General features: G+C 42.0%; 1 protein-coding gene and 2 pseudogenes across 2 annotated transcripts in view; all 3 read right to left on the reverse strand.

Moving 5' to 3' along the window:
- FRY (FRY microtubule binding protein) overlaps nucleotides 1–27,672 on the reverse strand; it is a 424,070-nt gene that overhangs the window by 372,402 nt on the left and 23,996 nt on the right. The gene's annotated exons all lie outside the window — the stretch shown is intronic.
- The window catches only part of LOC122447294, a 29,200-nt pseudogene continuing 22,267 nt past the window's right edge, over nucleotides 20,740–27,672 (reverse strand). Inside the window, exon 3 of the transcript XR_006271177.1 lies at nucleotides 20,740–21,277. The product of XR_006271177.1 is annotated as a 40S ribosomal protein S18-like (transcript). The remainder of the gene's footprint in view (nucleotides 21,278–27,672) is intronic.
- On the reverse strand, nucleotides 24,223–24,353 carry LOC122447710 (annotated as a pseudogene).

Consider the following 27,672-nt stretch of genomic DNA (forward strand, 5'->3'; position numbering starts at 1 on the left):
TTGTCAAAAATATTCGTGAGAATAAGTAGGTGTGGGAGTGTCAATAATGGGTCAGACTGTTCGTGTGTGAGCACAGTGGGAAATGGGAAATCTCTGTACCTTCTCTTCCATTTTTGCTGTAAACTTAAAACTGCTCTAAGAAATAGTCTTTGAAAAAATAAGCAGAAATATTTCAGAATATTCTACTTAATACAATCTAAACTCTTCAAGGGTGGAGTGAAAATGTTCTATCTAAATGTTATGATATCATAACAGGACCTTGAAGATGCTTGAGAATATATCCATTGTTTAACTGCGATATTAATTTCCCTCACTGGATCCTCCATTTACTGAGACCTTATGTCCTAAAATGCCCCTCATTTGAGCACCTGACTCTCAGACTGTGCAGGCTCTCTCTCCTGTCGCTCATTTGCTGATCCCTGACCTGGGCTGAATCAGTTCCCAGGTGTCTGTTGTGTGATGGAGCAACAGAAGTATTACTGATGGGCAGCCCTCCCGGGCCCGCCTTTGCACACGGGGTTAAATATGGAGCGAGGCCACTTGTGTTGTTCTTACAGCTCTTTAGGAATGTCACTTTTCGGGCGCCCCTGGTGGCTCCGTGGTAAAGGATCCGCCTGCCAATGTGGGAGACACAGATTCTATCTCTGATCCGGGAAGATCCCACATTCTGCAGGGCAGCTAAGCCCCTGCGTCACAACTACTGAACCTGCGTTCTAGAGCCCAGGAGCCGCAGCTACTGAAGCCCTCCTTCCTTAGAGCCCATGCTCTGCAACAGGAGAAGCTACCGAACAAGAAGCCCGTGCACCACAACTAGAGAAGCCGCTGCTCGTCACAGCTAGAGCAAAGTCTGTGCAACAGCGAAGACCCAGCACAGCCAGGAATAAATAATAAATAAAATTACATATACATATATATGTAAAAGAATGTTACTCTCCTAGTGAGAAATCACCCACTGTTTAATTTTCATGACTACAACATGGAAGCACAGACTGATGGCCGAGTGTGGACCAAGGGGCACTGTTTCACTTTGAAGATAAATGTACACATGCTCATTAGGGCTATTAATGTTATAATTGTAGTCTACAATTTTTTCCTGAGCTGGCTAGACTCTCTCCAGGAACCATTAGTTCTTTTATGTGAGGCGCTCAAGAGCATAATTATCCATCTTGTCAGGAGAGCCGATTAATGACATGATGTGGTCCCTCCCTCAACATGGTTTTGTTTCCTTTGCTTGTACCCATGGTAAAAAACAAAATAAAAACATTATAAAATGAATGAATTTCTTCATGTCCATATCACTTTTCTGACAATCAGGGACTTACTGATTTACATATGAAACTATCAGAAACTTGATACTATACAGTTTTCTTCATATGCAGTGAAAAAGAATAACTGTAGTATGTGTAATTTTGAATGACACTTATTTGAAAAGTGAAAACACATTTTATACCATTGCATTCACCGAAAACAACATAGTATATAAAATAGATTTAAGCAGAGACTATAATCCAGGAGACACTGAACTTGAATAGAATGTGTATCTAGGTGTTGTGCAAAAATTGTATAAATTTTAATTATGTTGAAAACTCTGCAACACAAAAAATAAGCCCTAGTATGTAGATTTTAATTAACAATGTAGTGACATTGGTTTATCAATTCTAACAAATATGGTATGTTAATACAAGATGCTATTAATAAGGGAAAATCGAGGGTGATATGAGAACTTTCTCTACTATCCACACAAATTTCTGTAAATCTAAAACTGCTCTAATAAAGTTGATTAATTACAAAATACATGCAATTCTTATATGCAACTAAAAAAATAGATTTAAGCAGAAGTTCTTGCTTATATATTTCTTCTTAAAAGCTAAATGGTTGATATTTCAGAAGTCTGATCTCATCACTGACACTAAATAGCAGAGAAGGAGAGCCAGCTCTTAGTTTCTTAAACTTCCTATCAAGCTTCATACAAAGCTAAGTAACCTTCCTAAGGAAAAGTGAGGGAAGGAGAAAACATTTTAAAACATTGTCACAATTGACTGACATTTAGAACAATCTAAAGCGGAAGAAACCTAATATCCATGTATCAATTTCAGATTAAGATTTAGATGCGAGGTGCAACGTTGCCAGGGTGAATTCTGTAAGATAATGCACAAGAGGAGCCAGGCTGGTGAATAATTGATCTGTGTCTAAGATTAGAAAAGCTACCTTACAGGCTGTTCCTCTGCAACAGGCACTACGAGGTCTCTGATGAGCAAGTGATGGGCCCGACGGCATCCCACGCCATTTTGTGCGCATGGTTCCACGCTCGTCACCACACAGAACAGAGAGTGAAAAAGCAGACAGCTTTGTGTTAAATGATGCCGGTTATATGATACTGTTCACGATGCAACAAAGAGACAATTAAAAAAGGGATAGAAAGAGTGGTGCCCTGAGCTCAGAGCATGCTCATGTATGTACCTCACTGCAAACTCACAGCTGCTCTGGGGACCCTTTACAGCACCTGCAGAAACGGTCTCAGAGGAGTGACTGCCTGAGCGGATGTGTCTCACTGGTACAGAGCAAAGGACCCAAGTCTTATGCCTCATCTTTCCCTAGATCGTAAGTCCCTCTTGTCAATATGCTTTGGAGATGTTTTCGTGTCAACACTTAGTTTTAGACAAATGGTACTTTTGATGCACTGAAAACAAAGCCAACACCCCCTTCCAATCCCCAGCTAAACAGAGGTTTGTTCCATTCCATGAGCAAAGGTATAGAAAGTGTCTTTAAAGGTGGAATGTCTTCCTTTTATATTTGAAGCAGATCAGGAGGTGTGACAAGAAGTCCTGGTCACAAGGAGATTTGTCTTCACTTGCTTCTACCTGTTGGACTGCTCTGGTTTGTCATGCCCTCATCGGGGGGAGAGAAATATGCTGAATACCAAAGATGAGCAAATGGAGAATTAACAGTGAACAACAAACCCATAGTCCTGCCACTATCACAAGAGATGACAAAGCTGAAGAACTCTTATGCCAATTATCTATTAATATTTATGTATTATATTTCTATTATATAATCTATTATCTACTATATATGTCTATTAATATTTATGCACAAGAGAAAGGGTTGGAAACCTGGCCCTGTTGTGTTCCTTTTCATTTAACCTCCTTGCGACTCTGAGTTCTGTCTTAAGGAAATGAATTGCCTTATCTGTTAATGATGTTTTCCAAATACTCTGGGCACTGACATGAAGGTTGGCATCTAAGAGGCAACCATGGTAGCCTTTCATCAGAGCGTGCTGGCAGCAGCTGGCCGCAGAGTTAGATGCTTGAGTGCCTGGTGCTTAGTAGGAGCTTCACTGTGCGATGGTTTGTTCACTGATGGGCGTAGTGCACTGCGCCTGCCCCTGAGGCATTCAGTCATCCAGCCACATTCTTGAGGAGTTTAGGGGCTTCTCCATACTGACTTGCCTCAATTAATCTGCAGGCAGATGGATACCTGCCGAAGATTCAGCCTGGCAAATCCTACTCAGGCAGGACCATCTACCAAAGCACAGCATGCATTGTGCGCTGACGACAGACGTGCATTCCGAACATCTAACTGAGCAATGCTTAAAAATAGCAACAGGAATTATTTAAGTGGCCATGATGACATGCCATGTCTCTACCGCTTCCTTATCACCATTCCTGGCTTTCCCCTCAGTCATCCTGTGCAAGAACTAAGGGTTCAAAGATAGCCCAACCACTCACAAATGTGTGATCTGGCTTTGAGAAAAGAAGAAAGCATTTGGAGGTTGCAGAAAGGGAGGCAGAACCCAAAGTGAATGAGGCTGCAGGCATGGGGGTGGCTCAGCAGGCAGGGGCCCTCCCGAGTTGTGACTGCCGACCTCTGCTTCCCCGCAGCCCATGAGGAGGCAGGCATGCTTTCTGCATAGAAGACATACAGGACACAAAGTGTACGCACACAGGCGCATGCAAACACACAGACTTATATAAATGCACAGCAACATCTGGGCCAGCTGCAGACTTTGCTCCCCAGCAGGCAACTCAGGCACCAAGACTGACCCTGGGGCAAACAGAAGCTCCTTGTGATTTACTGATATCAGCAAGGGGAGGGGCTGGGGTGCTCCATCTGGACACCTTGTTTAGGGCTGCACTTGAAGAAAAGGGGTGGCTTGCTTGTAGTAGTGCACCTGGACACACTACTTTCCTTTTTTTTTTAATATTTATTTTTGGCTGCACTGGGTCTTTGTTGCCGTGCGAGCTTTCTCTAGCTGTGGTGGGAGGGGCTACTCTCTAGTTGCGGTGCGCAGGCTTCAGTAATCGTGGCTCCCAGGTTCTAGAGTACAGCCTCTATAGTTGTGGGGCACAGGCTTAGCTGTTCCGAGGCATATGGGATCTTCCCAGACCAGGAATCAAACCTGTGTTCCCTGCATTGCAAGGCGGATTCTTAATCACTGGACCCCCGGGGAAGTCCCTGGACATGCTACTTTCTTTCTTCCCTTTTCCCCTCATTAGTTCATTCCCCTCATTATTCATTATTTGTGCATAATCATGAACAAAATACTGTGCTAGGATAGTTTAGAAACCAGTGATTATGAAATGGTTAAAGAGAAAAACATAAAAGTCTTGAGTAACTCGTCCAGAAAGGGTGGATTGTGAGAGGTATTATAAGGTTGGGTTCATCCTCAAAAGGGTTCTCGTCTGCCAAAAACTGGATCAAGATATGAACCTCAAACCCTTCTCATTTGTCACAGCCCAAGAAGCAAGATTAGACAGAAGCAGAATTCCAGAGAGAGAGACAGACGGGGAGACAGAAAGAGAGATGGGTGTGCATTCCTGGTATGAGAAATAGCTGAGCAGGCATTTCCCAGAATGTCCTGAAATCTGTGTGGATAAATTTATGTAACAGTAGAACCTCCAAGTACAGGTAGTAACTAGATCCTCTAAGGTCTGAACTGAAGCAACGTGAGATTGAAGTGTCTCTGCAGCCTGTCACAGGGGATCCAACAGAGCGTCAACCCAGACACTAAATAAATGGGATGGCGCAGGAAGGGATAAGAAATCTGAACCATAAACAAGGACAGGATCCGTGCAGCCTGGGATGCTGATGGTCTCTGAGCCTCTCTAGGACAGCGAGGAACCGGGGCATCACGGGTAAGGCAGGGTGAGGTATGAGTTCAGTATGAGTTCCCTGTTTTTGTTAGGAAAACCATGATTCAACTTTTCTCAGGTAAATCTTTTCTTTGGGAAACCTGAGCCAAAGAATTTCAACAAATAGTTTTCTTGATTCCCAAATTCCCATCGAGGTGCAGGTGCTCAGAGAGCAGATCTAATCAAAAACAACCTCGCTCATTATTCAGTCTCACCTGAGGCCCTACATATTACACTGGGGGCCGTGGAAAATATGCTGAGGAGTAAGAAATGGACTCTGCCTCCATGCCCCACCCCCACCACTGAATAGGGTAAGTGAACATTTTATATAAATAACGATAATTGATAATTGGGTGTTGAACTGGGAAGTCCCAAGAAAGAAATGCAGATCAAGCACTGTGAGAATCTCTTAGGAGGATAAATGACTTCTGGCTGGAGGCAAAAGCAGGGAACTCCTGGAGGCTAGAAGTCTGTGGCCAAGAAGGCGAATCAAGAAGGCTTAGAGCCTGGGCTTTGGAGTGACACAGCTCAGAGCTGAGTCCTGGCTCCTCCATCCCAGGCAATTCACCAAACTGCTCCAAGCCCCAGCTACTGCAGTCAGTAGATGCAGACAAGAACAACGGACGCAGCCCTCCAGTGTTACAAGCATTGCTCTATGGAAAGAACAGAGTCTGACACTTGGTGGACAGGCTCAATTAATGTTAGCTGCTATTAATGTTCTTAATGAGGCCCTGGCTGGACCTGGCCTCAAAGGCTAAACATCATTTTGAATTGTTGGCATGGAGGTCAGGCTGTGAAGGGGAAGCTGTGACAAAAGCCGGGGCAGGAGAGGGTGGTGTGACATGTCCTCGCTGCCGCCCCCCCCCCACCCATCTCTCCCCTCCATCTGGCAGCTCTGCTAAAGCAAACGTGATGCTATGGTTGGAATGAGAAGTGTGTGTGTCCCTGCACGACCTCATGGCAGCTCGCTCCTCCCGCATGTGTGAGTGAGCATGGAGGTAGGGGAGAGAAAGGATTAGCATGGTCCAACCTCTGTGCACACAGGCAGCTGTCTCCAGTGACATTCCTACGGTGGCCACGCAGGTCAGTCACCCACCCTCAGGATGTAAAACTCAAGACTCTCCCTGAGCACAGGGCCCTGTCTCGGGGTTCCAACAACAAACAAGTGTTGCTTTGCACAGCATCTCCGAGAAACTTGCATATTAGGACTCTATTATGCTGGAGTCCAACCCAACAGGGCTCGTAATCTCCTCTAAAGAGCTACAGGCTTTAGGACAAGTGAGTATAAAAAAGCAAGAGCCTCTCACATTCTGGAATCCTGTTCTCAGTGTCTTTCAGTCAAGTTACAGTTTTGAACCAGTGGGCAGTTCAACAAGGTCACTGCTGGATTGCTTCTGACTTGAAGGAACCACGTAATGTGAATTCAGTCAACGCAGGCGTGTTATCTGTTTCTGAAGGACATTCAATGTGGGGTTAAAATGGAGGGATCAACAGTTCTTTTCTTTTTCTCCAATTCTCCCCCCCGCCACAAAACACAGGTCTGGATAATCATGAAAACCAGTGTGAATATTTCACAGGAGTCTGTGAAGGCTCTTTGTTCAATTCCATTCAATTCTTATTTACTGGTGTCAATGCACAGAGTCGTCCTAGGGATGCAAAAGTGCCTAGGAAAGTCTCTGACTTTCCATGTTTTACAATCTAACTGCAGACAACCAAGCGCACAAAAGAAACTACTGAAGCACATTGGTCAAGAGCTCAGACACTGGAGCCAGAGTTAGTATGTGACATTGTTCAAATGACTGAATCTTTCTGTGTCTGTTTATCTCTAAAAAGATACAGTTTGTTTCTACCTCCCTCATAGAGTGGCTGTGAGGATGAATTAAGTCGGTATGCCAAGTCCTTAGAGCCTGGCACAGGGTATCGGTTATTAACTATTGTTATTCCAGCTACAAAGAGGTTTAAGCAGCAACCCCTCAGCAAATGGGCCATTCTGAGGTTCAGCTCCTGCTCCTCCACCAACACAGACTCAGCACCCGTCATATCAGACTCTACGACAGAGAAGAAGCCAATTCTGAGTCCATGTTGGAACTGTTCCTTTGACTTGCTTTTCGTTGCTTTTGTTATTATAATGGTACAGAATGATCTGCCTCAGAGAATCCAGCCAGAGAATCCTGGCTGACTGTAAACTAAAGTGCCTTTTGTTCAGAACCCTGCCCACCTGCAAATGGCAGGAAGGATGAAATTAACACATCCTCTGCCTGAGGCTTGCCATTCTAGGAGATGTTTGCAAGATAAATGGCCTTTTCACGGTGCTTCCTCACCTACTCCCCCATCTCTGATCTGTAAAAGAGAACCTGGCACCCAGACCTCTGTAAGAGGGTTATTTTGAGGCACTAGCCTGCCATCTTCTTGGTCAGCCGACTCCCCTATTAAAGTCTCTTCCTTGCCGCAACCCCTTGTCTCTTGGATTCATTGGCCCCTCGTGCGGCAAGCAGAGTGAGCTTGGACTTGGTAGGTAGTCCATCAGTCCTGTCTGACTCTTTGCGACCCCATGGACTGTAGCCCACCAGGCTCCTCTGTCCATGGGATTCTCCATGTAAGAATACTGGAGTGGGTAGCCATTTCCTTCTCCAGGGGATCTTCCCGACCCAGGAATTGAACCCAGGTCTCCTGTGTTGCAAGCAGATTCTTTACTGTCTGAGCCACCAGGGCAGCCCCAAGGGCAACTCAACGTGAGTTCAAATCCCGATCCATCACTGGAGAGATTATTTAACATAACTAGCACTTATCTTACAAAACATAACTAATTGCTTATTCATTTGTCTCCCCCAAGTTGACTCTGAGCTACAGTGAGGCAGAGACTTGTGTTTGATTCATTTTTGTGCCCTGGACTGCCTGGCATGGAACATTTGCTCACTAAACGGCTGTTGAATGAATGAATGAATGAATGAATGAACACTTTATTGCCAGCGGAAGGAACGTCATAGAGATGTGAACGCACAGGGACAGTGTGGTTGATGGGATAGGGAGCTTGAGGACTATCACGTGAATGTTATATGAGGGTCACCTCACCAAGAGTGGTGGATGTGGGGCTCAGAATCAGGGTTCAAACCCCAGGGCAATGGAGAGACAATGGAAGTTTCTGACCAGGTGATAAATAATGAGGGGGCTTCCCTGGTAGCTCAGGAGGTTAAAGAATCCACCTGCAATGCAGGAGTCCCGGGTTCAGTCCCTGGTTGGGAAGATCCCCTGGAGGAGGGAACCCAACCTATGCGCTTCCCAGGTGGCTCACGTGGTCAAGAATCTGCCTGCCAATGCAGGAGACATGGGTTGGAGCCTGACAGGTTACAGTCCATGGGGTCAAAAAGAGTCGGACACTACTGCGTGCACACACACACACACCCACACACCCAACCCAAACAGTAGGACTGACTGTCGGAGGGGAAGTGAAGGGCCAGGTCTAGGAAGCTTTGAGGAGGAAGACTTATAGAACCTGGAAATTTGATGGACTGGGGGGAAAAGGTGGAGTCATTAATGATGAAGTGAGTGATGGTGCCAGGAAAAAGTTTACAGAAAAGATGTAGTCTTTTTCACAACAAATCTGTTTTCATTGTAATTCCATTTAAAAAAATTTTTTTCCCATTTATAAAAATTTTTTTTTACTGTAGAAAATCTGAAATAGGCAGAAAAGTATAAAGAAAACTGAAAGCATCTGTAATCTGGCCATGCAGAGCTAACTGCTTCTAACATATTTGATGTCTGTCATGTAATCTCTTTTCAATGCATATATATATATATATATATATATATATATATATATATATGGGAAAGATTGAAGGCAGAAGGGGACGACAGAGGATGAGATGGTTGGATGGCATCACCAACTCAATGGACATGAGTTTGGGCAGGTTCTGGGAGTTGGTGATGGACAGGGAAGCCTGGCATGCTGCAGTCCATGGGGTTGCAAAGAGTCAGGCACAACTGAGCAACGGAACTGTATATATTTGCCAGGTTACATCTTGGTATATGGCTATACACATTCACACAATTACACATTATATAAATGTGCACAATTTACACTGAACACTTTAATAAATGTTCTTTGGACTCCTGATTTTTAACACTGTCATCAAAGAATCATAATTCATATAATTCCCTATCATTGTTCATCTGGGTTATCTTCAATTTCTCACTGCTACAAATAGTGCTGATGGAAACATCCTTACACATAAATCTTTACTGGTATTTCTAATTATTTCCTTAGAAAAGATTCTGAGTCAAAGTGTATGATCACATTTAAAGCTCTAAGTATCTGCTGCTAAATAGCTTTCCAGAAAGGCTATTTTAATTTATACTCCTCCCAGCAGTAAATGAATGCCGGTATTAAATGTTATCTTGTAAAAAAAGAATTGCCAGTTTAATAGTAGAAATAATCTCCATCTTATTTAAGTTGGCATATCTTTAACTTCTAGAGATAATGACTTTTTTACACTAACTAGCCACTTTCAGTTCTTCTTTTGTAAAGAAAAATCATGTCCCTAATCATGTCTTATGGGCTTCCCAGGTGGCCCAGTGATAAAGAATCTGCCTGCCAATGCATGAGACACAGGTTCAATCCCTGGTCAGGAAGATGCCCTGAAGAAGGAAATGGCAATCCATTTCACTATTCTTGCCTGGGAGATGCCATGGACAGAGGAGCCTGGTGGGTTATAGTCCATGGGGTCACAAAGAGTTGGACACGACTTAGCGACTAAATAACAAATCATGTCCTGTGTCCATCATTTTCTAGGGGTGGTAAAGGTTTTTAGAATTGATTACAGATTTATTTATATATTAATCCTTTGCTGATCATACTCACTGCAAAATCTTTCCTAAAATGTTGCTTTATATTTTTGATATGTAGAGATTATTTGAAGTTAAATTTATCAATTTATCAATTTTTCTTCTGCAGCATTTTTCATTGCATTTATACCTCAACAGCCTCTTCCCAAACTAACTCTCCATCTTTATTTTCTTCTTGATTTTTATGGTTTTATTTGCTACATTCAACTCACTTAATCCATCCTGAATTTATTTTAGTGTATGATGTAACTGAAAGCTCTCCCAACAACGGGAAGAATCGATCTGTAAGTAGCAACGCACAAGGCATGTGGCTGTGTTCATTTTTAAAACATAAGCATGGATAAACCGGACCATCTGTGATGCAGAACTAGTATAGAATCTCATTTGCTTTCTCGGCTTCAAGATAATGTCGTCTTCAACAATGAGACTCAATACAGCATGTGACAGAAGAGGGAGAGTTTGCTTTCCTAAGAAAGCAAATCTCTAGAGAATGAAGATATTCAAACACTTATGCTTTCTCCTCTAATTGCCGAAATCTGGCTGCTTTGAAGAGGAGACATTCACATAGTTCCCAAGCCAGTCAAGGTCACCTAGAGATGCTGCTCCTCCAGGTGGGGCACTGCCGTCTCGAGACTAGATATCCTACTTGGGTGTCAGATTCTCTTCCCACCTCACTTTACTCTGAGACCAAGAGAAGATGAATCTGATTCCAAGGGCATTTCAGCATACATGCAAGATCACTTTGAAATAAAACCATCAGCATCATGATGACAACAATAAAGGGAAACAAACTCTCTCCGGGACAGAGGCAAACTTTTACATTCAGTCGACCATTCAACCGAACTGGGGAATGATCACACTGGGCAGCAGTTCAGCAAGGCCCTCACGTATTTCCTGCATTACCTGGAAGTTTCTATCTCAATAACACTCATTCCCCAGAGTATCATGAATTCAGCCCGGATTAACCCAGCAAACATACTTTTCTCATACATACTTCATTTCATCCTCTTAACCTTACTGGTCAGTTGTTTCGAGGGACACGGCACGGCATGTGTGGGAAATGAGGCACCGAGACCTCAGAGGACTTCTCAAGATCTCAGTCTCCTGGTTCCCACCTTTAAGTCCTTCCTTTTACTTTTGTGCTACCTCAAAAAACACTGCAAATAGCCTGGGATAGTTCTAACACATTATTGACCGGGGGATTTTTGCAGAAACTGATGCCTGTGGCATTAATTTGTCTCTGATCAACAATGTGTTAAAAACTCCAGAGTAGTATGTTGTGATCTTGGATAAGTCATTTAACCTTCCTGGTTTTTTTTTTTTAATGTTTTTAATTGTGGCAAAATATATATAAGGTAAAAATTTACCGCTTTATCCATTTTTAAGCACACAGTTCAGTGGTAATAAGTACATTCTCATTGTCATGCAGCCATCACCACCATCCATCCACAGGACTCTTTTCATTTTGCAAAACTGAAACTCTGTGCCCGTCAAATAATAACTCCCCACTGCCTCCTCCTCCCGGTCCCTGGTAACCACTATTCTAACCTTCTGTGTTTATGAGTCTGACCACTCTAGATACTTCACATAAGTGGAATCATATAGTACTTATTCTTTTGTGACTGGCTTATTTCACTTAGCACAATGTCTTCAAGTTTCACCCATGTTATATATAACACGTGACAGGATTTTCTTTCTCAAGGCTGAATATCCATTGAGCCATTTTTAAAATTTTATTAATACATATGTATGACATTTTATCTATTCATATCAAGGGAAGGCTGCAGTCCATGGGGTTGCAAAGAGTCAGACGTGACTTAGCGACTGAACACACAACACACACACTGACGGACAGTCAGGTTGCTTCTGCCTACTACCGAGGGTGAGTAATGCCGCTATGAGCATGGGTGTACAAGTACCTCCTTCTGAACTCGCTTTTTACTTTGGAGGGTGTATATATATATATCCAGAAATGGAATTGCTGGATGATGTGGTACATTTTATTTTTAATTTTTTGAGGAATTGCCGCACTGTTTTCCAAAGTGGATGCACCATTTTACATCTCCACCAGTGGTGCAAGAGTTCCAATTTTTCCACATTCTCACCAGCATTTCCTCCTTGGGTTTTTAAGCTATTTACTCATCCATTGAGTAGACACTTGCACAAATCCTGCCATATACAAGATGCTGGGGCCACAGTGAGGAGCAAGACAGATTCTGCCTGCCCTGGAGAAGCCTGCGACCTGACACAGTATAGGGATGCTGAACGAACACAGGCAGGATGAGTGTTTTTTAAAAAGGAGGAGTGCGGTCAGCTGAAAGAATGAGGAGCTTATCCTAGAGGCTCTCCAGCTTCAGGTTCTGTGAATATATGAAATCTTCTTTCCTAAAGGCACTTGAGTTAGCTGGGCCACCACTGCCTAGATGTGGGATACATCTATACATTTAAAAATATGTTCATACACATTTGCATTTGTGAAAACCAAGGATCCTTTGTTGTCCTTAACCAAACCTAATACTGCATGTAGGATGAGCCAGAAAAACGGATTTAAAACATAAAATGCTGGGAACAGAGGCCACAAACTGGCAACCTGAGGGCTAGACCCATAAGATGTTGTAAAAATTTTGAGTTTGTTGCCAACATTTAAAAATCAAGACGTTTCTCACAGGACTCTGAATTTCTGGTTTCCCTGAAATAAAAACCAGAAAACCTGCCAGCCCACAGGAGTGAGCTGGGCTGAGAACAGTTTGGCTCATTATAGAAAAGTCATAGCTTATCACTGCCTTGGCCTCTTGCTCCATTTTAGCCCCTGTAAGTCCTTGGTCTAGAGCTGTGCTGTCCAGGGCAGCAGCCACAAGCCACAGGAGGCTGCTGAACACAGGAAATGAAGCTAGTCTGACTCTGAGATGTGCTGCAAGTATAAAATACACACCAGCTTTCAAAAGACAGTAGGAAAAAAATGGAACATATCCCATTAATTGTTTTATATTCAACACATGTTGAAATGATAATATTTTGGATGGACAGGGTTTAAAATGTATTATTAAAATTAATTCACTTGCTTTTTTTTTAAACTTGTTTATGTGCATCCACTGGAAATTTAAAATGACATATATGGCTCACATGATATGCCTTTTCCATTACAGACTATCTCTGCTACTCTTCTCCCCAGTGGGAATGATCATTTCAACATCAACTCCTTATAATGCATAACTGTGCATTCCATTTATTAAGCAAGAAAACAATTCCAGGGTGGAAAAAACTGATTATTTAAATCAATTACAGTTCACATGAAAACTTGAAATCATGGCTCTTCTATTACTTTCAAACACATTTATTCCTCTCCACACCTCACCATTACTTTGAAACTTTATAACCACTCCAGTATTTGGCTCCTATTTTCTTTTACCTAGGGTACTTACGGTAACTTACAAGGTAAACTATCTGTATTTGTTTATGTCATTTAATTATTAAAAAAAAACAAATGTTTATTTATTTGGCTGTGCTGGGTCTTAGCTGTGGCATGTAGGATCTTCAATCTTCGTTACAACCCAGGATCTTTAGTTGCAGCATGTGGGATCAGTTCCCTGACCAGGGATGGAACCTGGGCCCCCTGCACTGGGAATGCAGAGTCTTAGACATTGGTCCACTAGGGAAGTCCCTTGTTTTTTTGTTCTCTCTCCTTTATCTCATAAATTATTTCTACAGAAGGATCATCCTATATAGGTCTTGAGGAAGTATTTGAAGCACTCTTTGTGACCCCATGAACTTCTTGAGGAAGTACTGATATTGACGATGACAAAATAGATGACTTTAAAATGAAACCTAATCCATTCATGTAAATCCTTTCCACAATTCTTGTTGTAAAGGCTAAAGACTGCTGGCTTACTAAGCATTTGCAAAGAGCCATTAATTTATGATTTTACTGGATAAATTGCTTTTTAAAAAATTTTTAATTTAATTAAATTAAATAAGTGGACTGTTACAATTAATTTCCAGCAGGTATGGGACAAAGAGACTGCAAGCAAAGACCATAAGAATCATTCTAACTGTTTTTTTTTTCTTCCTTTTTTGGCAAAGATACCACTTAAATTGCCACTCTTTTTCTTAGCAAAGAAGATGTATTAAAATTAGTGAAGTGAAAGTGTTAGACACTCAGCAGTGTCCAACTGTTTATGACCCCACAGACTCCTCTGTCTATGGGAGTCCCAAAAACATGAAATCATGGCTCTTCTATCACTTTCAAACACATTTATTTGTAGCCCACCACGCTCCTCTGTCCATGGAATTCTCCAGGTCAGAATACTGGAGTGGGTAGTCATTCCCTTCTCCAGGGGATTTTCCCAACCCAGGGATCAAACCCAGGTCTCCTGCATTACAGGGAGATTCTTTACCGTCTGAGCCACCAGGGAAGCCCAGAGTGTTAGTTGTTCAGTCGTGTCTGACTCTTTGTGACCCCATGAACTGTAGCCTGCCAGGCTCCTCTGTCCATGGAATTCTCTAGGCAAGAATACTGGAGAACACCAAGATCAAAATGTGTAATAAAAATGGTGTGTCAGAGCACTCATTGCTAACAGGTCCCTTGATGCCTTTAAAAATACTTTTCCCATCTCTTGGGTTATTTTTTCCCTAAAATATATAGGCTAAAATGTAGTTATGCCAATGTAGCTTCTGTCTCTGCTTCATTGCCTGCTTAATTCCATTCACTGACATTTTATAGGAGCACTAAGAATTCAGTGTATCTCGGATGACAGAGGAGCCTGGTGGGCTACAGTCCACCGGGTCACAAAGAGTTGGACACGATTGAGAGCGACTTAACGCAGATGAAAGCAAGGCTTTAAAGAAATCACATTTAACATTAGTAGTGATGAAAATAGCAAGACAAGTGCCTTGCACATGGAAGCAACTATGCTGGCTCTTCCCATGCATTTCAAGAAGAGCAATGTTTATGTCTTGCTAAACAGGAGAGAGGAATACTGTAGTTACCACTAAGAACCCAAAAGCTCACTGAATTTGAAGCTGAGAAGGAAGCATTCCATTTCTTTATGAACTCAACCATCAGAACAGTCAATTATTTTCTGAAACATGAAGCTGGCAGCACAAACACACGTGATCCTTTGCTCTTGGTTTTAAAAATAAGACCTATTGACAGCTGCCTCCTCCCACCGGACACTCAGAATAGATTATACGGTTTTCTACCTTAAAGTTTTCATTCATGCCATTGTCGGCTTGCCATGTGAGAACATTTCCAGAGCGTAGGTTCAGTAAGAGTCTTCACCCACAATGCTATCAGGCAGAGGCTACTGTCGACTTAGGCTGGCTGAATGAGTCCTGCCTTTGAGTAGTAAGAAGTTCCGTGAACACACAAAATTAAGTGGAGAGCAACAGTACTCATGAGACTGGTTGGAGATATGCATGAAGTCTGGAAGAATATAAATTACTAGGATATGAGTGTTTGGAATGTATGCAAAGGAGTCTCTGTCATTCTAGGACAGCGCCAGCACACTGAAGCCCTACAGCACCACTGGAGTGCCTGGATGAAAAGGATTGCTGACTCTGATAATCAGCAGGTTGCTTGCAATAATAATGCTTAGCATACTGTTAAGCTCATGGTGCTGCTCAGAAAACAAGTCCGCCGGGGTCTTCTGCCCATGGAGTTTTCCAGGTGAGAATACCGGAGCAGGTTGCCATTTCTTACTCCAGGGGATCGAACTCGCATCTCTTGCACTGGTAGGCGGGTTCTTTACCAATGTACCAGCTGGGAAAGCCATATAATGATGATATAGAATAAATATTATATCATATATATCTTTAAGTTGGAAGCAAATTTCTAGGCTTTCCTGGTGAGCAGGTACATTTTCAGAAATAGCCATCACAATCTCAAAGATAAAACTCACATACACCTGAATATTGGCATCTCAGAGCTTATGTTCCCACTAGGCATAGGGGTTTTTTCTCAACAAATACATTTTGATTCCATGGTAATCTGAAAATTCTGGATTTAGTTAGGGACACCTCACATTTGAACCATGGGCTCCTATGGAAATTACATCTCAAAGTTATAGTCCTAATGTCATGACAGCAGCTGGCACCTGGGTTCTAAAATGATGTCTACCCACTAAGGCCTGGGACTGAGGCCAACAATTAATTTCACATACAAAAAAAAAAAAAATCACTGGAAAAGCTTCCCATTGCCTTTATTTTTTAAGAAAGAAGAACTGTTACAGAGAAAACAAAAATGTATTATAATCAAGAAGCTTAGACATTATCTACCCAGAACTGAATTAAATTGAATTAACTATCTATCATACTTACAAATGATAGATAATGCTTTATGAACCTAGAGGCATTTACAACTGTCCTGTTGCTCAGGAAGGTACTTAAAAAGCAGGGAAACAATCTGAGAAAGATTTCTAGCCATCTGTGATATATCCTTAAATATAAGTGTACATACATACATGTGCATGCATACATCTGTCCACAGAACACACACACACACACACACACTCACTCATACACATGCTTGGGTGAACTATCTCCATCTCTCTCTTTTTTAAAAAATTGAGACTTTATTTATTAATTTATTTTACTGTTATTTTTTTGGCCACAGAGAACGGCATGTGGGATCTTAGTTCTCGAATCCCCTGCAATGAAAGCACAGTCTTAACCACTGCACCACCAAGGAAGTCCCTCCCCGCCCCCCAGCCCCTATATATATACACACACACATACACATATGCATATGTATTTGAAGGGATTATCTAACACATATGATCTATGATATATATGTGTGCACATATATTTATATGCATATATATCACAGATGGTCCTCTCTAAACAGATATACACTAGAATGTTATACATACACATGAACAGGTCTGTCCATAGGCTAACAGCATCACATTTCAGGCGCCGCTATCACACCATCGGGTTCCCAGATTCCTCTTCCACTCTGATGCACATCCGAGGGTAATGCTAGTGCTCTTTATCTGACTTAGCTTCACGTTTCCACTGCATCTCAATTCCATTTGTTACTTAATCTGCAGTCAGTCAGACTGCACTGAAGCTCAAGGTATGGGGCTACTGGGAGGTATGTGCGGGCACCCATCATGGTCATGAATTGACAGTTTACATTTCGCTTAGCAAAGATAGAGACCTCAATGCAAACAACGTATCAGACTGAATCTGGGTCCCCCTTACAAGATCATAATAAACAACTGCTTAACAGTACTTAAAAAAAATTTTTTTTGACAAGAAACTTGAAACAAAGGACTAATTCCATGCAAATGAATCTCAGATGCGGGAGCAGTAACAAACCACACGACTCAGCCTTTTCCGCACAGGCTATGTAGCATCTGCTGACCTTTCACTTGAAACCCAGAATTTCACTTAATCCTCTGAGCAGTGGATCAAAAGCCAGGCCTCAGATTAAGTAATGGCTGAATACTATTTTAAAATAGTAGGGGTGGATTCCCAAAATAGGAATTTTCCATCTATCTGGAAACAAAAAGGTCCCTGTAGATTTCCTCTATTGGCAAGGGAGAAATGAGCCTATCCTGGGGTTAAAATTGCGAGTGAGCTTTCATTCTGCCTCCATTGTAATTTTTTCTAGTATGCCACTGAAGTAGAAATTTTGAAAACTTACATAATGACTTAGTTGTGGAGTAAGAAGAAAAAAGAAAACATATCTTCATTCAAACAGAATCAGTTGGCTGTCATTTAATTAAATTCTATTAATGAATTTAAGCTAAGCTTAACCCTGGGCTAAGACTCTCAAATCTGAACTAGAAGTTACAGACTCACATTCTTGCCCTACTATGTAAGGCACACACATTTACATCTATAATATTCAACTCGAAAAGATAACTAATGTTGCAAAATCACCACTGCCCTGGAGTATCTCAGAGGATGTGGAGTAATTAAAAAGGCAAGAGTGTGCAGGAAACATTTTCCTGCCTTTAGGTCATTAATTATGAATGTCACTTTCTCAAGCTAATTTTCATAAAAGCCTCTTTTGAACCAAATGGCTATTCCTGCCTAACATGCTCATTTCTTTCCCTCCCCTTTAACAGAAACCTTTGTTATATACTCTGTGATAATCATTATTTTCTTCCCTGGTGCTTTACTGAATTTTCAATTTTTTTCTTTGTCTTTTTTTGGTCTCAATTAAAATCAGTATTTGGCTTCTTGCAAACAATGTTAACCACTTCTAGAATCCCTTTATCCTTATCCAACAAGGGTAGATTTTTCTAGCTGAGACTTTCCTTGCCCTTAAGTCCATCTCCTGGAACTTTCTTAATGACACTGTCCTTCTCAGGATTTCCTGATAATCTTTCCAAGTGAGCTTTCAAGGCAGGTCATGTCCAAGCTTCAACTCTTTAAAAAGTTCCTATTTTTGAACCCAAAGATCAAACGGAGTACCAGAATTGATAACAGCAGATATTCCATAAAAGAATCAAAACAGAGTAAAAGGAGCCCTCCCCCATGCAATATCCTACCTGGAATGCAGATGGAGCATCCGTTTCAAAAACTTCTTGGGGAGCTCCAGGTTGCAGGGTGGTGATGAACAGTAAGAGATGCTCTGGACCCTTCAACCTCACTTGCAAGTTTAGTGTAGACATAGCCTTGAAGACTCTGCTTTTTCTTGCTCCTGTTATTTTTTTAAAAGATAGATTCTACTGTTGGTCGACTGCCTACCCTTTTTATCGATCACCTGTCCTCAAATTCTATTATCCGCCCTATGTTTGCAGGTCCCTGATCCGAATGCCCAGCCCAGATCTCTTCATCCTGTGGAATCTTAACTGTTGGTTATCTCTGCAGCATCTTCTATGTGGCAGCTCATCGGTAATTCAAGTGTAACTTGACCAAGATTGTTGTCTAAAACTTAGCAGGACTTTCCCCTGGGTGGCTTAGTCTTGTCATCTGACCCGTGCCTTCCAGTATCTTTCTCTAACTCCACTCTCATTGATTTGCCCCTTCTGGCCACAAGACTCTCTTTTTCTTTTTTTAAAAATATTTATTTGGCTGCACCAGGTCTTAGTTGTGGCACACGGGATCTTTAGCTGCAGCATGCAAACTTTGAGTTGCGGCATGTGGGATCTAGCTCCCTGATCAGGGATTGAACTCAGAGCCCCCTCCAATGGGAGCACAGAGTCTTAACCACTGGACTACCAGGGAAGTCCCTGCAGAGCCTCTGGTTCAATCCTATTGAAGGTGCATTTTCATGGAAGACATGGAACATTCTTAAGTAACTTGTCTTTCTTTCTGAACCTACAGAAAAGAGAGGGGTCCCACTTTCCTGAGTGTTTAGGATCACATTAGCACCCAAGGGATATAAGTCAGAGCAATGCCCCATTAAATTGGCAGACTGAAATGTCCATTCTATCCTTTGGCTTTATTAGGTGTGTCACTGCCCATTTACACTGAAGAGAAAAGGCACTGGACTCTGCAGAAGGCATGAGACAGCATGTGCCTCACACTCTTCATTTGACATTTACCACTGCAACTGATGGGGCTCCCCAAGTGGCATGAGTGGTAAAGAACCCACCTGCCAGTGCAGGAGATGGAGGAGTCGTAAAAGATGCGGGTTTCACCCCTGGGTTGGGAAGATTCCCTGGAGGAGGGCAAGGCAACCCACTCCAGTATTCTTGCCTGGAGAATCCCATGGACAGAGGAGACTGGCAGGCTATGATCGCTGCAGTTGCAAAGAGTCAGACACGACTGAAGTGACTTAGCATCCACGCAGGCACTATAACTGAAGCTACCAAGTAATATCCTACTGCACAGTGCAACTTGACTTCCCCTCAGCTTTACTGAGACATAACTGACATATAACACTAGGCAAGGCAGCACGTATAGCGGAATGATTTGATATAAGTAGATATTACAAAATGATCACCACAGTTGGTTTGGTTAACGTCTATCACTTCACATAGTTACACATTCTTTTCCTTTGTGTTGAGAATTTAAGATCTACTCTATTAGTAAGGATATAATATACTATTGTTAACTCTAGTCACCATGCTGTACATTACACTCCCAGCACTTGTATATCTTATAATTGGAGCTTTGTACCTTTGGGCCACCTTCCCCCATTCCCCCTAACCCTTAACCCCTAACACAATGGAACTTTTTTCCTGTTAATTATTTATTTATTTATCTGGCTGCACCAAGTCTTCATTGCAGCACACAGGATCTTCGATCTCCACTGCAGCATGCAAACTCTTAGGTGTGGAATGTGGGATCTAGTTCTCTGACCCGGGATGGAGCCCAGGCCCCCTGCACTGGGAGCAAGGAGTCTTAGCCACTGGACCACCAGGGAGGTCCCCACAATGCAACTTAAAACAGACATGGTTTAAATCCCTTGGCTATTATATTCCCCAAAAGGCAGTACCCACCCACAAAATCAAGTAAGCCAAGGGCCCTGACATCTCTAGAAGGAGCTTGGCAGGACCAAAATTGGCAGAATATGGACAAACTTTGGACATTATGGCCTTTAATGGTGCAAATATGCCCATTTTTACTGAAACTGGGAGAGAAGTCCTTTGAAGACATTGTGATATTCTAGGAAGGTTCTGAGGAAGTGGATGGAACAGGTTTTCTGAGTGTGAACCTAGATAGATCAAGAGTGGGTTGGCAAACTAAAAAAATAAGGAAAATAAGTAAATGACCAACTGATAGAAACCTCATTCTTACATCCTGAGTAGTGAATTCACTTTGAACTTGTCATGAGAACTGAATTCACTTTATTTATTTATTTTTTCCATAACTGCATAAACTATTTATTAACACAACGCCCACACATTATTTCTTCTTGGACACACCCACAGTGCAACCACGGCGGCCTGTGGTCTTGGTGTGCTGGCCTCGGATGCGAAGTCCCCGGAAGTGGCGCAGCCCTCTGTGGGCCCGAATCTTCTTCAGTCGTTCCAGGTCTTCACGGAGTTTGTTGTCTAGACCGTTGGCCAGGACCTGGCTGTATTTTCCGTCCTTCACGTCCTTCCGTCTATTTAAGAACCAGTCTGGGATCTTGTCTGGCGTGGATTCTGCATAATGGTGATCACACGTTCTACCTCATCCTCGGTGAGCTCTCCTGCCCTCTTGACGAGGTCGATGTCTGCTTTCCTTAACACCACATGAGCATATCTTCGCCCCATACCCTCAATTGCAGTGAAGGCAAAGGCAATTTTCCGCCGCCCATCGATGTTGGTGTTGAGTACTCGCCAGATGTGCTGGAACTTCTCAGGGATTACTAGAGACAGGGTGGCGGCCCCAGCGGCAGCATGTAGGCCTCCAGTGGAAGCCTGAATTCACCTTATATTCTCTATATCCTTATGGAAATCTTTAAGTGCAGTCAGGATCTTAGAATTCATTTATTCCAAGACTCTTATTTTACAGGCAAGGAAAAAAGCAAACAAACAAACACACTGGGAAACTCCCTTGCCAGAACCACAAAGCCAGGTGGGAACAGCAGTGAGATCAGAATTCAAGGAATCTGTCCCCTTCTTAAGATCTGTCCATGTCCTGGTAACTACCTCCTTTTCCTCTCTCACTTATGACATTGCTGCTCTTTCCACTTCAAGTTTGAAATCATCAAGCTCGTGTAGTTGAATCTTCTGTTATTGTTCAGTCGCTCAGTCATGTCCAATTCTCTGCGACCCGGCTTCCCTGACCTTCACTGTCTCCCAGAGTTTGCTCAAACTCATGTCCACTGAGGTAATGATGCCATCCAACCATCTCATCCTCTGTTGCCCCTTCTCCTCCTGCCCTGAGTCTTTCCCAGCATCAGGGTCTTAGTGTTTTGTGTTGTTCTTTCTTTCATCTTGTTTGTTTTTATATCTGGCAAAGTTCCTGATTAAGGAGACAGGTGGCTGGGCAAACACAGATACCTGGTGTGGCTTGGAAAGAGTGCTGTGATGCCTTTTAGTTTATTCTGAGGTCTTACCTTGAGGATCCACAGGTTACGGGGGTGCTGTTATTGTTATTGTTTTATTTCTTGGTTCCTGAACTCCTGACACCATTTTCTGTCCTCCGCATGTACCCCTGACACTGCCATCCTGGGATTTCCTTGCTCAAATACAGTTTGAGGAGACGGGTCTTTTCATTACTTTGATCATGTTACACACAATAATTCTGCATTGATTTAATCATCTTGGTTTCCTGATCCCAATCTGGAATCATCTCTTCAGTGCATGACTAACTCTCCCGATTTTTCTCACCAAGGCTCCCCTCACTTCTCCTTCAACATTATTATTACTGAGCCCAGGAGGGTCACATAGAAGGTTAATGTCCCCTTGTTTCCCCCAGATGGGAGGCTGAGCTTCCCGCTAAATCTCCATCACCTACTAAATCATTTTTCATTTCATTCAGTCACTTGAATTCTTTATCATAATATTTCTCCTTTTGCATTCAATTGACCTTCTCATTTTTAGGGTCAAGGTGAACGAAGCATTTATTCTTTGCTTGTGAATCATCTATTCAAAATCATACACCTTCTCAAAGTTTCTCTTCCTATTATTTACCATTGTTAACTTTCTGTGGTTACATCTGCATCGAGTTTTTGCTTTGCTGGTGATGTTGACCATCTGGGTAGGGGTTTATCTTTCATTCGCTTGCTTCACCACCTCTTGCATATTTTATATAAGATAAACATATTCTCAGCCTCCACAGACAGGCACATAGCTTCTAAGCCATCCCTATAGGAACAGGAATGGTGTATAGATACGCTGGGGGCTGGGACATGACCTCAGTTCAGATGCGCTCATGTGTATACAGGGCTGGGCTAGATCTGGCGAGCTGGGTGGCTTCCTGATCCACCTTCTTGCTGTCCTGTCTTGGTGGACAGCCCAGCTCCTGGGTGTGGGGCTCCGCCTGCAGAAGGTCCTTGGTTAACATGTGATGGTACTACAGGTAGTAACATGCTAACATGAGGTCCCTAACAGCACCAAAGCGTTGACTGACCATGCCCGGCTTTAAGCCACCACTGAAGCATGTCTGTGTTTCTACTAGAGTGTTCCTAACACTTGTAATCGCATCTGTTTCCCCATCCACGTTCAAGCCCGGTGAGTGTCTGATTCATATTTGGATCCTCACAGCTGGGGCTTACCAAGCGCTTAAAGAATAAGACTTCTACGTTCCTGAAATGACTCCCTCACTCTCAACCCTGGACCCAAATGCCCAATTTTCCTTCAGTAATATTAACTTTATGAGCAAATACACAGCATGACAAACTATTAGGGAAATCAGAACCATGCAGGGATTATATTTTTCACAGGTGAAACGTACTTTAGAAGATTTATACTATATACCAAGTATGATTAGAGGATATTTGAAGCATGTTGCAAGTTGAGCAGTTGACTTGGGAAGGGGAGGTAAGAAGGCCTGTAAACCAAAGCAGTAATCCCTCTCTCTACCTCTGGTAAACGGGCCAACCAACCACAGGCATATGGATCAGCACTGAGAGATCCACACCTATGCCTGGAGTCTTGTGTGATCCATTGGTCCTGAATCCCTACTGTAGCCCTTCAACTGCTCCATTGAGACCGAACGCTTAGAGAAAAGCCAGACTACAGAAATGGCAACAAAAAGCTTAGGCGAGGTGGTAAGGAAGGGAAAAGCCACGAATTAGGCTGCTTGGTCAAGGGGAAAATCCAAAACGAGTGTCAACATCTGGACTTTGTTTAGACTGCGGGAAACTAGTATTTGTTTAAGAAAAGTGAGTTTTCGCACTCACTGTCTGCCCCAGCTCCCCCTCCCCCATCACCAAAGTGGCATTTTGCGTCCTGTCTTCCGTCTACCGTTCTAGGAACTTGATCTACCCAGCTGCACTCTTTAGATGCTGGAGGCTGCTCTTTCATCCCCAGGTCAGCATTTGATCTTCTAGGTGTGATGTGAATGTTTGCTGAATAAACAAAGGTTGACTAGGTGCCATGAGAAACAGCAAACACTTCAACAGCACTTCCTAACTTGCCAGATTTATAAATATTAACTCATTTAATCCTCCATAATACAGACACTGCTCTTTTTCTCCATTTATGGATGAAGAAGTGAAGCAGACAGGTTAAAGCACCAGCTCTTGGTCACATAACTCAAGCAATCTGGTTCTGGGGTCTATGTTCCTATGTTGCTTCTTGTTTTACATATTTTACATAAAAATAATGATTTTTTTAATGAAATATTAATTGCATGTTAGATGAAAAAGGATGTCAGTCAACACCATACAAATTGTATTCTGACCACAAAACACATAAATTTGAAAATTAACAATAAAAATCATATTAAATCTTCCATCATGGCGGGGTATCAGGAAAAGTTTTCAATTAGCAATAATTGCACCCCGGATAAACCTCATTGGCTACGATACTGTCACTGCACAAAGCTAAAAATGATGACTCTTTAAAACAAAATGATTCCCTTTCTCCCCCCGCACCAAATAAAGGTGTCACTGTGGATGATGAAGAAAACTACTCAAATACTAAATAAAAGTAATAGGGCTTTATAGAATTTCTATGATAATATCTGAAAAATATATTGATGACAGCCTTGAAATAGCTCAATTATCTTCTCTGCTCCTTGGAAGAACCTGTAGACTTGCTGTTTGTACTTTTTAAAAATTAGATTTTACTTTTTTCTTTTTAGTGTCAAGACTCTACATTTTGAAATGCTATTTAAAATGTTTAAATATTTGTATTATTTGCCTTATCATTAATTTGCACACAAAATATATCATAAATATAGCTTTGAAATATTTAGGATACTTAATAGCATGAGCTATGAGTTTACATTTAATGTCATATTTTGGGGAGAATCATACAAACATATTCATTTCTTTCGTCTAATTACAGAAATTTTAAGTACATTCATTATTTTTTTAGAAAATTTATTTTTCCTAAGCATAAAGAAATAAACTATCTCTTGATCACTATCTAAAATCTAATTGAAAAATAATATCTCCATATTTCAAAAAAGTTTTAAATAGTGTGATGATGCTTAAGCTTTCCCAACCAAGACCAAGATCTACAGTAAGAAATATATATTATAATCCAGCACCAACATAGGTGTACATATCTATATGTGTATAAAAAATTTGTTTTGTGAAATGTTTAACCTCATAGCATATGACACACCGATGTTTCTAGTTTATTCCACTTAATTTTTTTTGATAGTTGATTTTGGGCTTCTCTGGTGGCTGAGACAGTAAGGAATCTGCCTATAGTGCAGGAGACCCGGGTTTGATTCCTGGGTCAGGAAGATCCCCTGGAGAAGGAAATGGCAACCCACTCCAGTACTCTTGTCTGGGAAATCCCATGGACAGAGGAGCTTGGCGGGCTACAGTCCATGGAGTCACAAAGAGTCAACACGACTGAGGGACTAAGAGTTTGAATCACTAAGTCGATTTTCTGATCCACTGATCGGTCATTAACAGCTCATGATCTGCAGTTTTTTGAGACTAAAGAAGCAGATTCTGGAGTTCACTAACTTTCTCCCTTCGATCCTGGCAACAGCAGGTGACTTAAGAGAAGTTTCCTGGACATAAGGAGGGCAGGAGTCCATAAGAATTGTCGCCTCAGGCAGCCAGGAAAGGCACCAAGTCAGTGTGGTGTGCACTTACCCCATTTTCTAAGGACAGTGGCCTCCTGATTAATTACTTTGCAAATTACTCATTAAAACTTGGCTTTGCAAAGTTAGCCCTTGGTCCAGTTATTGCTGCCAGATTTCCTGTTTACACTGAGCTCAGTGTATTAGGTTATTGTCCCCACTGGGAAGTGCTTTAGACAAGGAAAAAGAGTGAATCAAAGCAAGAAACCAGACTCCCAGCATCATTTTATGGCACACCCTGACAAAGAATGAGTGAACAATAAAGAACTGTAGGGAAGTCTTAAAGACTGCTGCAGACATGAGCTGACTGAGATATTTCTATAGCAAATGTCCAAAGTTTGATAGAGTGTGATGAATCTGCACTCCTTTCTCCTGGCAGTCACTGACAGCAGGGCCCACCAGTAACTTCAACTATCACCTAAAGAGGTTTCACGATTTTCTGTATTTTCTAATTTCCTACATCCCTAAACTAAGAGGCATGGTAAAACCTTCTTGTGAGTAAGTTGATACACATTTTGTCCTGGTGTAATCACTGATCATAGCAAACACCCTCTTCCAACAACACAAGAGAAGACTCTATACATGGACATCACCAACAACACAAGAGAAGACTCTATACATGGACATCACCAGATGGTCAATACTGAAATCAGATTGATTATACTCTTTGCAGCCAAAGACGGACAAGCTCTATACAGTCAGCAAAAACAAGACCGGGAGCTGACTGTGGTTCTGATCATGAACTCCTTATTGTCAAATTCAGACTTAAATTGAAGAAAGTAGGGAAAACCACTAGACCACTCAGGTATGAGCTAAATCAAATACCTTACGATTATGCAATGGAAGTGACAAATAGATTCAAGGGATTAGATCTGATAGACTGAGTGCCTGAAGAACTATGGACAGAGGTTTGTGACATTGTACAGGAGACAGGGATCAAGACCATCCCCAAGAAAAAGAAAGGCAAAATGATTTTCTGAGGAAGCCTTACAAATAGTTATGAAAAGAAGAGAAGCAAAAGGCATAGGAGAAAAGGAAAGATATCCCCATTTGAATGCAGAGTTCCAAAGAATAGCAAGGAGAGATAAGAAAGCCTTCCTCAGTGACCAGTGCAAAGAAATAGAGGAAAATAACAGAATGGGAAAGACTAGACATCTCTTCAAGAAAATTAGAACTACCAAGGGAACATTTCATGCAAACATGGGCACAATAAAAGACAGAAATGGTATGGACCTAACAGAAGTAGAAGATATTAAGAAGAGGTGGCAAGAATACACAGAAGAACTATACAAAAAGATCTTCATGACCCAGATAATCAAGATGGTGTGATCACTCACCTAGAGTCAGACATCCTGGAATGCGAAGTCAAGTGGGCCTTAGGAAGCATCATTATGCACAAAACTAGTGGAGGTGATGGAATTCCTGCTGAGCTATTTCAAAACCTAAAAGCTGATGCTGTGGAAGTGCTGCAGTCAATATGTCAACTAATTTGGAAAACTCAGCAGTGGCCACAGGACTAGAAGAAAGGCAATCTCAAAGAAAGGCAATGCCAAAGAATGCTCAAACTTACCACTCAACTGCACTCATCTCACACACTAGTAAAGTAATGCTCAAAATTCTCCAAGCCAGACTTCAACAGTGCATGAATTGTGAACTTCCAGATGTTCAAGCTGGACTTAGAAAAGGCAGGGGAACCAGAGATCAAATTGCCAACATCCGTTGGATCATCAAAAAAGCAAGAGAGTTCCAGCAAAACATCTACTTCTGCTTTATTGACTATGCCAAAGCCCTTGACTCTGTGGATCACAACAAACTGTGGAAAATTCTTCAAGAGTTGGAAATAGCAGACCACCTGACCTGCCTCCTTAGAAATCTGTATGCAGGTCAAGAAGCAACAGTTAGAACTGGACATGGAACAACAGAGTGGTTCCAAATCAGGAAAGGAGTATGTCAAGGCTGTATATTGTCACCCTGCTTATTTAACTTATATGCGGAGTACATCATGAGAAATGCTGGGCTGGATGAAGCACAAGCTGGAATCAAGATTGCTGGGAGAAATATCAACAACCTCAGATACACAGATGACACCACCTTATGGCAG

This window comes from Cervus canadensis, chromosome 9 (genome assembly GCF_019320065.1).
Source record: "Cervus canadensis isolate Bull #8, Minnesota chromosome 9, ASM1932006v1, whole genome shotgun sequence".
Classification (NCBI taxonomy): domain Eukaryota; kingdom Metazoa; phylum Chordata; class Mammalia; order Artiodactyla; family Cervidae; genus Cervus; species Cervus canadensis.